The sequence below is a fragment of the Balaenoptera borealis genome (assembly GCF_965194805.1).
Source record: "Balaenoptera borealis genome assembly, chromosome: 6".
Classification (NCBI taxonomy): domain Eukaryota; kingdom Metazoa; phylum Chordata; class Mammalia; order Artiodactyla; family Balaenopteridae; genus Balaenoptera; species Balaenoptera borealis.
This window is the reverse complement of record NC_138863.1, coordinates 16,371,345-16,385,864: the sequence shown is the minus strand read 5'-3', so window position 1 is coordinate 16,385,864 and position 14,520 is coordinate 16,371,345. Positions and strand designations below refer to the sequence as shown.

Below are 14,520 nucleotides of genomic sequence, written 5' to 3'. Positions count from 1 at the left end.
TTACTTAAGAAGTGAAATGTTACTGGTTCTTACGAAAATTACAAATTTCCCCTACACCCCACTCCTCCATCAAGATATTTGGACAGATAATAATGATAGGCAATTTATAACAAAAGAATGGCTGAAACAGATGGAAAGCAATACTTTCTCAAGTTTGCTTTGTGGAAATACCACAGGAAATTAACCAGTGAGCCACATTTCTCTTCACTTCTATTTCACTCCTTCAGGAGGCAGGCATGATGGTCTTATAGGAAGAACATCATCTTCGGTGGCAGATGGATACGGCACAAATCTCAGTGTGGCCATTTCATAAGTAGTTAAAACCTGAATTTAATTCTTGGTATTATAGCTGTAAAATGGGAGTAATAATACTTGCAACCTGGTTGTGTGGAAATTAAATAAGAAATCTACGTATAACTCATAAGTCATCAGCCTCACCTGCCTGTGGCTACAAAATGATGTTGCATTTTCTTTTCAGGCCCAGACTATTATGATCTGAACCCTTTACAGCTAACTCCTGGCACAGAAAACCTCCTCAGAGTTTTCTGGGTATTTCCCAGCATCCTGCCTTCCACGTGGTCTAGAACAAATCTGTCAGCTTCCTCCCCTTGCATCTTCTCCTGTGCTGTTGACAATCCTCACGATAGCACTTCCCTTCTGGGCAGCTATTTTTGACCACAGGCCCCCCACTGCTCCTCCCCGATTTGATCATGAGCTTACTGCTGAACCCAATTCCCCACATTACAACCGGGAAATGATTAGGGAAGATGTGATTTACTCTCAACTGAGGTTTAGGGTTACAGGGAATAAGTCACAACTGCTAGCATCCCACATGCCCAAAATCTACCTTAGCTCCGCTTATTAGGTCAACACCCATTCTACCTTCCAACCTGCCTCCTTGCACAAGGGCCCACTAATTCTCACCACTGGAAATGCTCCAAACACTCCCATATCTAGAGTCCGGGACAACCTTCACTTCCCCACCTGGGGACCCATAAAAGAAAAGTGTCCTCTCCACCAGTCCAAGGGCTAGCTCATGTCCAGCCCTAGAACTTCCTACTTCCAGGATAATTGATAGTGATTAACCTTTCATCCAGGGCAAAATGACCACCCATCATGTGTGGTCTGGCCAGATGGCTCAGCTATGACATTCCTTAGAGTCAACGGGATATTTTCCAAAGTCTGGTATATTCAGTCTCAAATAACAACACACGTAGGAGAAGAGTTACTCAGTCCAAGTTGGTAAGACACACCCAGCATTTAAAAATTTTTTTTCAAAGTATTTTTTCCAAAATGAAGTACAAAAACATGACAAAGTACACATCACTTTTGTCATGGCCTGGTCTCACATTCTAATCTCTTGTGAGCAAGGCGCAGTGACACACACACACACAGGATCTAATAAGAAAAATGAAATGGATTTAGAGATAAATCATAGCCTAAACCTAAAATAAGAAACTTCTTAGAAATCCATAAGTAATAGACTTTCAGTTTAAAAAGACTCCAGTCTCCCATGATATATAGTAATACTTGTGGCTATTGTTATTTATGATTATAATTAGTATTAGTAGGATGAAGTAGTAGTTTGTAACATCCAAACTAAGAAAATGAAGGTCAGACACTAAATCTTAGGTGATAGTCCTGGGGGCATATATATTATATGACTAAGGTTGTAGGGCATGAAGATAAGGAGTTACCATTTCTTAAGTGTCTATCACCATGTGCCTGGCCACTTAACAACTATTTACCTTCACACAGCAACCCTAAATGTTAGACATCAGTCCCATTTTACAGATGAGGAAAGTATGCAAGTTACCTAAGATGACCCTGGTAGTGAATGGTGAGGCTAGAATTCATGTCCAGTCTATTTGACACAAAAGCCAATGATCTTTCTAACCTTCTCAACACATTCTTCCATCTGCCCAATACCTACAATGCCTGATGATGAAAGATGGTGATATTGAACATGAGAAAAATGAAGACAAGGAGTTTTGATAGCTTTATGATGATTCGCATATTTAGTACAAGAATATGTATTAAGGGTAATGACGGAGGATTCCTTCTTTCCTTGAATTTCAATGCAGCAAAAACACATCACAAAGTTTCATTCTTTCATTCATTCAAGTAATTCAACCATTAGTTAAACAGCTACCATGTGGAGAGCCATGGTAGCAGGCCTGAAGATATAGACAAGAAAAATTAAAGATTCCTAAGAATCTGTTAATCTTAGGGTCTAGTGGGGGAAACCAACAAGAAAATCAATAAGTACCTGGCGTTGTTAAAAACACTGTCGGCAAGGTAGGCTCAAGGTGATGTGAGGAGTCACGCGGCTCAGACTAAGGATGAAGAAGACCTCTGTGAGGCACTGACTCAGGATCTTGAAGGATGATAGGCATTAACCAGGTGGACATGATCTATAAAAAGAATAGACAGCACAGGGGAGGCACTAAGGCATGAAAACGCTTGGTGCATTTGGAAAACTGTAGTAGTCTCAAACTACTCTTTGAAACTTGGATAAGTGGTGCTTGTACCCTGAGGCTTAGTTTCTTCATGTGTGAATCAGAAATAATAAAAGTACCTTTTTGTGTAGACCTGGATGTTTTATTTGAGTTAAAGTAAATTTGCACTTAGCACAGTTCTTGGTCCTTAGTACAGGTTCCATAAATGTTAGCTCTTGTGATCACGGAGAACTTTGCAGGTCACAGAGGATATGCCTTTGTTTAATAGTAACTGAAAATCATCTGGGTCAAACTGACTTAACAATAAGGGGAGACTTTCTAGACTTCTGATATGAAAAGTGCAGGAGTGATCCAAGGCTTCAGGCATGATTCAGTCGGAGGGCCAACCAGTGGAAAGCTAGTAAATGTTTAACAACCAGATCTGGAAGCGAGGAGGAGGAAGAGGAAAAAGAAAGAGGAGGAAAAGGGGAAGGAGAAAAAGAAGCAGCAACCCTGAGTTTTAGTGTTTGCAGATTTCCATGGTGTGAATACTTCCACTGTGGCCAATTTTAAGCTACCAACATGTTGACCGGCTCACAAGTTTCCTGAAAATTTACCAACCGGCTCTCACGAGCTGGTTGGTGCTAGCCGGCTCCAGGAGACCATTGGCTCCAGCTCTGTTTCTTTGAGATTCTTTTCACCTATGTGTGTCACTTTCATACCGAAGGTGACTTTTCTCATGATCCCAGAATGGCTGCCAGAGGAAATGGTACATTTTGTTCATGCAGGAGTGGGGTAGGGCTTCAGAAAGATGGTTTCCCACCCTATGGAAAAGGAGTCTCACGTTTCACTTTGATTGGACCTCCTCTGAACCAATCCTTGTGTCAAGGGTTTATTGTGATTCAGACCCACTAGGGTAACTATAGCTGGGGATGGGTCAGTCCCACTCAAATGACATAAAGAGAGGACATGTGTGGTCAAGTTAGGTGCTATTAGGAAGAGAACCAAGGGGGAGTGAATTCTGGTTGAGCTACCAGCAAAAGCCCAAGACACCGCCTGGGGAGTTTATACCTTATTGCTAGGATGATGCAAAAATCCTGGGGAGACAAATCATTGGAAATGTAGTCTCCCAATATCAGATGCCAATCCTTATTTTAAAAACTTATCTAAAAAGCACTGTTTCTAGCATTATGGCAGATTATATCAGGGAAAAATGTGTATTAGGTTAGCTCAGGTTTTAACATCAGATATTTTATAAACAGCCAGGACCTAAGCTTTAAAGAGGCAATTTACAAGGATCTTCTCATTTTACAAACGAGAATTTGTTTTGATTGTCCAAGTTCCTGACCATTTCGAGGGGGAAAAAAAGATGAACTCAATTAAATTTTAACTGAATAGTAAATGATGTGGTGATTCTATTATGTCATCCACAAGATAGTGCATAAGCAAGAAGAACCTACAGGGCAATTAGACCCCTGAGAGATTCTAATATTTCAATAAGTCATGGAAATAAATTCTGGGCAATTTAAAGAATAAAAACTCTATTAATTGTAATGTTCTCTTGCCCATATAAAAAATTGTGCATGTGTGTCTTCTTGCCTTTTTCTATCAAGTTGTTCCTGAACTTCTTTGCAACTTTCCAGCCCCTCACATTTGCCTCTGGCTGATTTTAAATTATGCTAATTGAAAGAGGGAAAAATGCTGGTAATGGAATAAAATAGAATGCTATTTCTTATAGCATCTGGTGCAATCTGAGCCATTTAAAAGTGCATCTTATGGAACAGAGATCTGAATAAGCAATGCCAGTCTGATTACAAACAACATGGGTCTCATTAGAATACGTCAATCTGATTGCTAGGTAGTGATACACTGCAGATTACTAAGCCGTAATTGCCTCGTACATATTATGGGTATAATATATAGTTTCTCTGGATGCATGTTAAAGACACTTTCTCTCATGGCTATCTTTTCCAGCTCTACACAAAGCAACGTCTATGTTCTACTAAGTTGATTTTAACTAGGTCCTTAGGTCCTAATTCTATTTTCTTCTAAGCATTCATCAAGTTTTCCACAGCAGTGCTGTAAACAAAGAATTATATCTAGGGCGATTGCCTGAAACAAGATATGTCAGGGGTCTATTACCCATTCAACTGGGAGCAGTCAATGGCTCAAGGCACTTCCTCCAAAGGGAAAGGGTAAAATCATTGAGGCCAAAGCCCATAATATAGCTACGAGTCTTAATTAGGTTGTTGATTTAAGTGTGTGGTACATTTTTTCATTGTCAAAATCCATTTGGTTCTTTACCATGACTAGGAGAATTCAGACATTAAGCCCAGGTCATGACTGCTTCACACTGGTCATTTCATGACTTAAAACCTCCTATATGGGTTCCGAAATCAGGACTCAACAGTCATACTTTCCAGTAGCACAATCTCTCCAACCTATGCTCCTGCATCACACGCTCTACCCCAGCCCGTTCACTGCAGACCCTAGACCACCAATATGAACAAAAGGCAAATCTCCATGCAGCTGCAAATCCAGGTAAGTCCTTGGACTCTGCCTTGGGGTGTGGAGGTAGATACACCATGGGCTGGGAGTCAAGCAAAAGGACATCAGAGTTGTGCAACGTGGGGTGCATCTGTGGGCCTCTCCCTCCTTCAGTTTTCTCATCTGAATCCCCAGAGAATAGATGTCCAAATTGTGTTGCAGAGAACTTTCATTCTGTGGAGATGTTAAAAGGGTTTCATTATCAAATGTACTTGGAAAATGCTCAGTTAAAGTAGCAAAATTGGTTCCTTTCCCACAGGACTTCTCAGAGCCTTTAATGTATTAATGTATTAAAATGTTTTATGAAAGGCAGTAGTGAAATGTATCACTGTTTTCCAATCTTATTTGGCCATAGAAACCTTCTGGCCCCAACTTACCATCTATTTAATAATACTCATTAACGTCTTATCAACCTAATGTTTTATCTAAATACCTACTCTATTGTGTCACATTTGGACAACATGGCGTATTCACGTGGTCTAACTGGCCTATGTAGACATCCATATTTGCAGCTCTGGCTTTCCTTAGAATTGATGACTCTGAATTCTCACAAGACCCTGACAAAGTAGGCTCCCATTTTAAAGATGAGTAAACTGAGTTTCAGGGCAGTTAAGTGATTTGCCCAAGGTCACACAGGTAGTGAGTAGCCAAGGCAGGGTCCACATCAAATCTGTGCACTTTTTTATTCCATCATGCTCAGCCTTTGCTTCGGTTAATTTTTCTCTCGTCTTTGGACCCATCTTTTTTTTCTATTTGGTTAATAACTAGCTTCTTTGGCACAGGTCATCATCAAATGAAGAATGGCATTTGAGAAATGCTGTCCATGGTTTTTATGCTTAGAACATGAAAATGATAATTAAAGAAAATCACCACTTCCTCCCCCCACTATATATCACAGGTGGTATCTTAGCAATAATAGCTTACACTCTGCTTTTAGTGAAAAGTAGACTTTGAAAATTAATTCTCACAAAACAAAGTGTGTAGGTGAACATTGTGCTTAAGGTATAGTTTGTTTCACTAGAGTTTATCAAAAATAATTAACATGACAAATCTGTCAAAAGTAAGCCATCTGGCACCAGAATAGGCAAGTGGTGTTTAGGGAAGAATGCACCGACGGATATACTGCTCACAATGGCACGTAACATCATATCAAACTGGAACATACCCATCGGACAAATTGATTAGTAAGATAGAAGGGAGCAACCCGGGTTCATCACATGGTATGGCAGTGGGAGTAGAGGCGACAAGCAATCTCTGGAGTCCAACTACTTGTCTTTAAATCCCAAATTCCAACCCTTATTAGCAAGGTGGCCTTGGACTAGCTGTCTAATCAACTTATGCCTTAGTGTTTTCATCTATAAAATGGGCGTAAGAGTGCTTCTGTCATATTTATTGTATTTAAATAAACAGAGTTTAGTACATGGCTGGCATGCAGGTAAGTGTTCACAAATGTTTAAAGGAATGAAATCCTCTAAGCCTGCACTTTATCTCTAATTCTTAAGATGTCTCAGAATAAGTCTTCAGGGTCATGTCCATCTGATAGGCATCAAGGGGTTAAGGTGGTGTGGTTTTACACACTCTAGTTGTATCTTTATTTGGAGGAAAAAATAACACCTCAAATCTGTTGTTTGGATTAGGATTTATTCTATGCTTCCCACCCCCCTTTCCTCCTAGGGAAACTGAGTGGCTAAGGCAATTTAAACCCTAAGAGGCAGGTACTTTTGTGTATAAACCGAAGGTTGTGTGTAGCCAAAGCGTAGAGATCTGTGATGCAGAAAGGAAAATGCAATCCCTAAAGCATCTAGGTAGACAAGGGTGAGAATGCAAATGTTGTAACAAGTCTGCTCATGCTTGTCTGCATCTCTGGGAAATGACCATGGGACACGCTTATGGGAGGTCAGGCAAAGCTTACAGATGCACTTCACTTCTACAGGAAGCTTTCCCTGACCTCCCCTAGGTGCATGGGGCTGCTGTACTTGTGACAGAGCCTGGCTAACAACTATAATCATTTTAGTTCTTTTTCCTGTGCACACTTCCCAGCCTCCAAACAGGTTAGGCCCATGTGATTGGGTTCTGGTCAATGAAGAAGGGAAGTAGGAATATAAGCCCTTTCCAAGCCTGGCCTTAAAGCCTCAAGACAATCTTCCACATTCTCTTCCCTTTACATGTTGCCTTGGACACCACACGTGGCAGCCTCACAGGAGGGGAAGAGCTTGGATTCCTGAGTCACTGTTTGGAAAGTTGCCAGGAAGATCCTCTGAATCTTCTCCAGGCTGTGATGTGAGCTGGAAATAAAACTTTAGTGTTTTCACCGCTGAGAATATAGGGTCAGAAGCTAGCTTGCACTACACTGAAATCAATCTCATAATTATTAAGATTACATATGGCAATTTTGACACCACTCTACCAGCTCATTCTAGAAAATGTAGGGGAAAATACCGACAATGTGATGGTTAATTTTATGTGTCACACTGATAGGCCAGGGTGCCCAGGTTAAACATCATTTCTGGGTGTGCCTGTGAGGGTGTTTTCAGTTGAGATTAGCATTTGAATCAGTGGACTCAGTAGATTGCCCTCCTCACTGTGGGTCGGCGTCATCCAGTATGTTAGGACATAGACGGAGGAATCCCCACCCCGCCCCTTTTTCCCTGCCTCACTGTTTGAGCTGAGACATTTCATCTCATTTTCTCCTGCCCTTGGATAAGGATTTACACCATTGGCTTGACTGGTTCTCAGGCCTTTGGACTTGGGCTGAATTACACCTCTGGCCTTCCTGGGTATCCAATTTGCAGACTGTGGAACTTTTCATTCTCCAAAATTTTGTGAGCCATTTCCTCATAAAGAGTGTCTTTATATACTTATATCTTTATATCTCCATATAGAGATAGAGATACATCTTCTATTGGTTATTTCTCTGGAGAATCACAGTTGCTTTTCCATCTTGCTGAACAAGTCGGGGAGAAAATGTCAAGCCTAGTCTCTTTCCAATCACAAATACGTTGTCAACTACTCTACATATCAATATAGCTGATTCTAGAGAGGTGTTTCAGTAAGAAAAAAACACGAAATAACCAGACGTAACCCAGATTCTTTTCATTTCAAGGCCCATGTTTTAAAATGTCCCTGATAACACTAAAAGGCATGCCTCACTCTCTGAAGCTAGCTGCACTTAAGTGCTTTAATTTATTAGTAAGTTTTCGAGTCTGATTTCCAATTAACAAGGGCTTAGCCAATGGTAGTTTATTGAATGAAATAATATGTGGAGAGCATCCATTCTTAAAACTGTGGCCTTTAATATTTTCATATCCTACACCAATTTAAGATTTGATAAAATTTATGAACTTTCTCCCCATTAAACCACACATATAATCATTAACAACTGCACCATGTTTTAGGAAAACTTTTCGACCCCTTGGAGCTCCAGCGGTGTATCGTCAAGGGTCCACCGATCCTGGATTAAAAGCTCATGGTAGGAACGCGTAGCTAGCCACTTGGATCAGTAGCAATGGTGTTAGAGCGGGTGTAGAATTGGGAATGTTAAAGACAGCTTGTATCCTCAGAAGAGCTACTGTTTGTTGAGTTCTGGCTAGATGCTAGACATTGTGCTAACACTTTAATATAGTCTTCATAAAAGCTCTTGGCATTGTAATTGCCATTCTACAAAGAAATGGGCACAGGGAAATTAAGAAACTTGCCCTAGATTGTATGATGAGTAAGAGGTGGAGACTGAATTCTAACCAAAGTTCAGTCTTAATTACAGTGGGATACAGGATCTCACGGAATCTAAGTTAGATTTGCTAATACGTTGTTCTCAAGGGCGAGGACCATCCAGAAATCAACGCTTTTTATTCTCTAAATAAGCACACTCAATTAGAATTGAAGATATTGTGTTCTAACCAAATGACAACAAGCGATTAATTAATTTAGAAACACCATGCATGTGGCAAAAGTTGTTGAAAAGAGACAACTAGATTCCACGTTTGTATACGGCAACTACTTTATTATTTTCAAATGCAAACTCTTTGCATTTAGTTTGCTATTTTACAATTTTACAAACTAGGTATAAAAGACCATAAATAAATGACATAAGTTATGTGTACCTAAAGTTCATGAAGGGAAGAAAAATACCTTGACAAATTAAAACAAAATAGAAAAATCTCTATGTCTAACTCAAGAGATTGCTCAAATTTTGGAACATGTCTGAACCAAGCATTGTTCTGTTAATTTCTTCTTCAGTATGAACTAAATTATAATACGCCTTATACATTCTAATTTTAACCACAGTCCTTGCATATTCCAACATGCTTGGAGTGATACAAAAAATAAATGCACTCTTCAGTGTGTACCAATGCTTGATGTTGTTTGGAGAATGTTAAAGAAGTGAAAATATTGCTTCTAGAACTTTCTTTTACTTGTCAGAATTTAAGTGTCTTCAGACAAATATTGAGGCTATAAGTGTGTATGGATTAATATACATATCCTTCACAGATTGAATACAAGAGGTCTCAAAAACACACACCAGCAGTGTAGTGAGCATAACTTTTCTTTAAAATAACTTTTGAAAACACACCAAAACATTTCATTCTTAAGGTTGTTAAAAATAATTTGGGGCCAGCGAACACATGGTGAAGCTACTTGATTTGGTGCAGGGGGACAGCTTAATGCTGCCTAAGGATTTAGCATCTGAGCATGACTTAGCATCTGAGCTCACTAGGGCAGGATCCATTCTTGGGGCTGGATACAGCACCTGAAGTTGGTCTCCTGCCCTGACCTCCGGGGAAAGAAAACCCACTCAGAGATTCAACCTCATTTCTTTATACATATTTTTTCAGGCATCAATGCATAGGCACATCCCTTTAAAAATATATTAAAGTCCCCAAAAAGGGGTGAATTAACTTTGTCACTCTGGCATAGTTATGAGAATACAATGCCATACACCCTGTCAGAATGTAATAAATATTTATTGATGATTTTCTCTACTTATCCAACAATATAAGGTTTGGAATCTTTTTTTTTTCCCCCATTTTTCCCTGATTTGATGTTATAGCTTATATCAATGGCCACAGTTTCTGCAACCATAGCTTAGAATAAGCAAGGCAGCCACTCCGATTATGAAAAATGGCAGTATGTTGGCTGGATTTTGGTATACATTATCAGATCAAAACTGAATCTTCACACACTGGACCTCAGATTCCAGAAGGCTGATGCACTTTTGACGGTCACAGAAGTTAGCTGCATATTCATAACAGTCAAACTTTCCGTGTAAACTGGGAACCTGAAGTTGCTTGAGGCCATTTCATCCCTACTATGCTAACCTCAAGAGTCACTGGTATGTATTTTTCTGTGATATTGGGAGACAAAGTATTAATCCAGGACACATCATCTGAAAGCTGACACACGCGTCTACGTTCATCTCCGAAAGTATATGAATTGCATATATTTGTTCGCATTCAACACGTCCATTTATGCAGGAAAACAAAGGCTACTTGTATTACATTTGGGGTTACTAGACAAATTCCATCCCCTTCTCTCCCTCCACCAAGGAACTGGTGATTCAGATGAGGAGTTCAATCAGAATTCGTGATTTTGATGATGGGTTGTCACCTGAATGGATTTATATTCTAAAATCACTCCACCGCTAAGGTGAAAATGCCTCTGTCCAAAGCTGTAGGATGACTTACTAAGGTTAGCGTGGCTGCTACAAAATACACTTATAGATACGGGACATTTAACACTTCCGGGTTGTCCTTCTAAGGGGATGGGGCACAGTTTCCAGGCCCGCTATCTCACGTGGCTCTTCATCTCAGAACTGGTGGCAAACCAGACCTCTCCACGTGTAGCATTCCGCAACATTCACAGGCAGTTCTAAGCATGAGGTTATATACTCACACACACGTACGCACGCGTACACACACACACACCTATGTACACACATCAAAAGAGATAGTAAGCTCATATTTAGTCTAGGAAAAAAATATATTTATATCACTGCGATGGCACACCCTGGGTAAAACGTTACTTCAGCAATGCATATCGTAGGCAGCTCACGGGAACTGGCTTTGTTTTGTGTGGTGGCACCGGACCTGGTGTCCATGGTAAAACCTGTAGCCTTCGGTCACTTGCTGCCACACCAATGCAGCAGGGACATACAGAAATGAGATATGGAAATACGTATAAATAAAACCAAAGGAGTTGGGGAGCAGGGGCTCTGCAGAGCTGGTGCTGCCAGACAGGACATTCCTCAGTGCAATTGGAGAGCAGATGCTGAAGCTTGAATGTTTGCCATTTCTTTCACCGGGAAAGGGGATTTGAAAGTCAGAAATGTATTCTTTTCAGGAATGAGTGTTGTTTCATCAGCGTCTTTGCTGCAGAACTGGCATAGTAGAAGCAGAAGAAACACGTTTAGGAGGAACTGAGGAGGGTGTGTTCTGTTTGCTTCTGTGGGCTTTGTAATCAAAAGGAAGGGCTGTGAGGCCAAGATAGCAGAATGTACTCCCTGTAGAGAAAAGAACAAGACTTCAGACAAAACATCAACCTATCTCGCCAGCCAGTTGTCAAGCCGTATAAGTACAGAGAAGGCAGGATGGCTCGGTAAGGAGTCCAGGGAGAAGATCATAAATTCTTACTTTCCTCCTCTGAAAAAATGATAACCATAATAATAAAAATGTTTATTAACAGCTTCATTATTATAACTCAGAGTAAGATGCTATTCGTATCCCTATTATATGGATGAGGATATGGAAACGTAGAGAGGTTAAAAAACCTGCTTGTGTTCGTACGTTCTGAAGTAGCAGAGCTGGGATTAGAATCCATACAGTCTGAGTGTACAGCCAAGCTTTACCCACTATGGAAACAGCCTTTCTCTGAAATAAAAATTCTGAACTGTTACGGTTCATTTGTGCAAGAAGGGCTTAGAGCTGCTGAAAGGATGCAAATTGTACTACTCTAAAAAGTCAGTTGTTCCAAAGAGGGAAACTGTGTATTTTAGGGACACATCTGGAAACATCCCAATCCACCAATATTCAACAATATGATTGAAAAAATGCCAGCTACGAAATAAAAAGCATTGGATGTTTTTCGTAAAGAGAAAGTAACTTCTAACGAATGGGAGTATCTAATTAGTAAAGAATCCATGCGATCTGCATATAACAGGTAGAGAGAGGGAACCCGGGGCCATGGGCACAGTGAGGGAGGTCTTGGGGACTGAAGTCCACCAAGAGACAGTCGCAGTTGCCCCATCAGCGTAGATTCCAACAAGGCTGGCACGATGCAATGGAACCATTGTCCTCTCATTCATCAAATAATCAACTCAAGCCAAAAGAAGCAACTCCTCTTCTTTCCTTTTGATAACTTTCCCTCAAGATTGCTCTTGGACAATATCTTCCACCACAGTGGCCGTGTTTAGCAGTTGTTGGCCTCAAGTGTAGAGCAAAAATTAAGACCAAAGTGCATCTTATTACAGATAATTTTCCTAATTTTATCAAACCAATTTATCTGCTTATTTTGTATTTGTGCATTGTTTATTGTGTGAGGGAGATAAAGCAAATTTAGTTTCTTGGAGGTAAATGACCATTAAACTTGTAGAAAATACTTTAGTCTACTTGGAGAAAGTAATAAAATTTTTGTATAAAATATTCAGATAGACATTACTTCTTAAGCAATTTAAAATTATAAATGTGGGTAAGGACATAACTACCAAGGTCTTCAGGTAGTCACTTGTCAACATCATTCATTTTTGACAATTATGAAAAAAAAATTAAAGAAAAAGGATCAGATCTATTTTTCCAACTCTTTCTTCTCTGGAAATCAATAACTCTATCGAACATAGTTTTTTAAACCTGAATGTGCAGGGATTCCATCAGACAAGACATGTATTTACATGAAGGACAAAATGAACACAAATTTGACCTTAAAGACTCTGAAGGAGAATAACCAACTCCATATGGATATGCACACTTTTTGAAGGTGATTTTCTTTTGCTACTTAGAGGAGAAAGAGTCATCTCAAAAACACGTTTCTCCCATTTGTGTCTGCCAACTGCCTTCTTCACTAAATGCCTGGATATAAATATATTTGTAATATTCAGATACTCAGTGCGTATATGAAGTGTGGGAACGTGGAGGCTTATATCTAGTTGATGTCAGAATAAAAGGGAGAAAAATAAACCTTGTCTTCCTTGAATTCAAGCAACCCCTTTATCGTGAGGAATTGCTTGAAAAGAGACCAGACAAAGCATGTGGTCTGTGTGGGATCAGGAGTGAAAGATGTGACTTTCATGGCGACTAAATAAACAAAAGCTTTGTTCTTTTGAGTCAGTCATGAAGACATCAAAGTGTCTTTATCATCCAGTTCTTTTCATTGCAATGGGGTCTTACTTGTACATTTCACTCTTCCCAATTATAAACTAACAATTTCATACATTTCAAGGCTAAATAATACAGGAGTGATTTGATAGGTCTACCACCTTCTGTATAGATATACATTTACCCCCAAACCCTCATAAATCCACTGAAAGCGGAGAAGCTTCATCTGGATGGCCCCTTACCACTGAACTTCATTTCACCCTGCTCTGGCCTGTTGCAATAAAACGTTTGGGTTCACAAGTGAAAGACGGGTGAATAACACTTGGGAAACCTTGGAGGAAGAGGACGCCTTTCTTCTGTGAAGTTCAGTGTGTTCTACATAGGAGTAGTTCATATACACAACAACACCATGTGTTAGGAAAGGTGTTATTGTTAAAGTGTCATTATCGCTAATTTACAGGTGGAGGAACTGAGTTATAAAGAAACACAGAGTGAACTTCCCACTGTCAACATCTCGGCTGGTTTTGGAATCCAAGCTGTCTGGATGCCAGAGTCTGGCTCCACACCCTGGGAAACAATACAAATTCCTATTGTCCTCACATCTCTCTTTCAACGTGCAAGACTTCCTGGAAGCAGTGGAGTTCCACTTTTACTGCTACTGGGTATTATTTTAGACACATAGAAAGCCTTTTTTTGGTCCTTCCATTGGCCTGGGCTCTAACTCAGACAATGTGTAAAACTTAAGATTCAGAAGGCAGGACTTCCCTGGTGGCGCAGTGGTTAAGAATCTGCCTGCCAACGCAGGGGACACAGGTTCGAGCCCTGGTCCGGGAAGATTCCACATGCCGCGAAGCAATGCCTACTGAGCCTGTGCTCTAGAGCCTGTGCTCTAGAGCCGGTGCTCCACAGCCAGTGCCGCAACTAGAGAAAAGCCCGCACGCAGCAACAAAAAAACCCAATGCAGCCAAAAATAATAAGTAAATAAATAAATTAAAAAAAAAAAGGTTTCAGAAGGCAACCTTTGAATGAATTTCATATTCCACCTTTTCCTCAGTTCTCAACTGAATATTTCATTTGCAGAGATACCTGCTAAGATGTAACAAATCCACTCCAACACAGTACATAACATTAACATGTTAGGACATCTTAGAATTGACACCCTCTCTTTTTAAAAACGTTCTGCTTTGACTATGTTCAATGTTTAGAAAAACACCTCAAGTCTTAAGCTATTG

At 40.1% G+C, this 14,520-nt stretch overlaps 1 protein-coding gene across 2 annotated transcripts in view; it reads right to left on the bottom strand.

Moving 5' to 3' along the window:
* Positions 1–10,942: 10,942 nt before the first annotated feature.
* Positions 10,943–14,520, bottom strand: part of EPHA4 (EPH receptor A4) — a 140,656-nt gene continuing 137,078 nt past the window's right edge. For both annotated transcript variants that reach the window (XM_082396807.1, XM_082396806.1), the window contains exon 18: positions 10,943–11,481. The gene's annotated coding sequence lies outside the window, so the exon portion shown is untranslated. The remainder of the gene's footprint in view (positions 11,482–14,520) is intronic.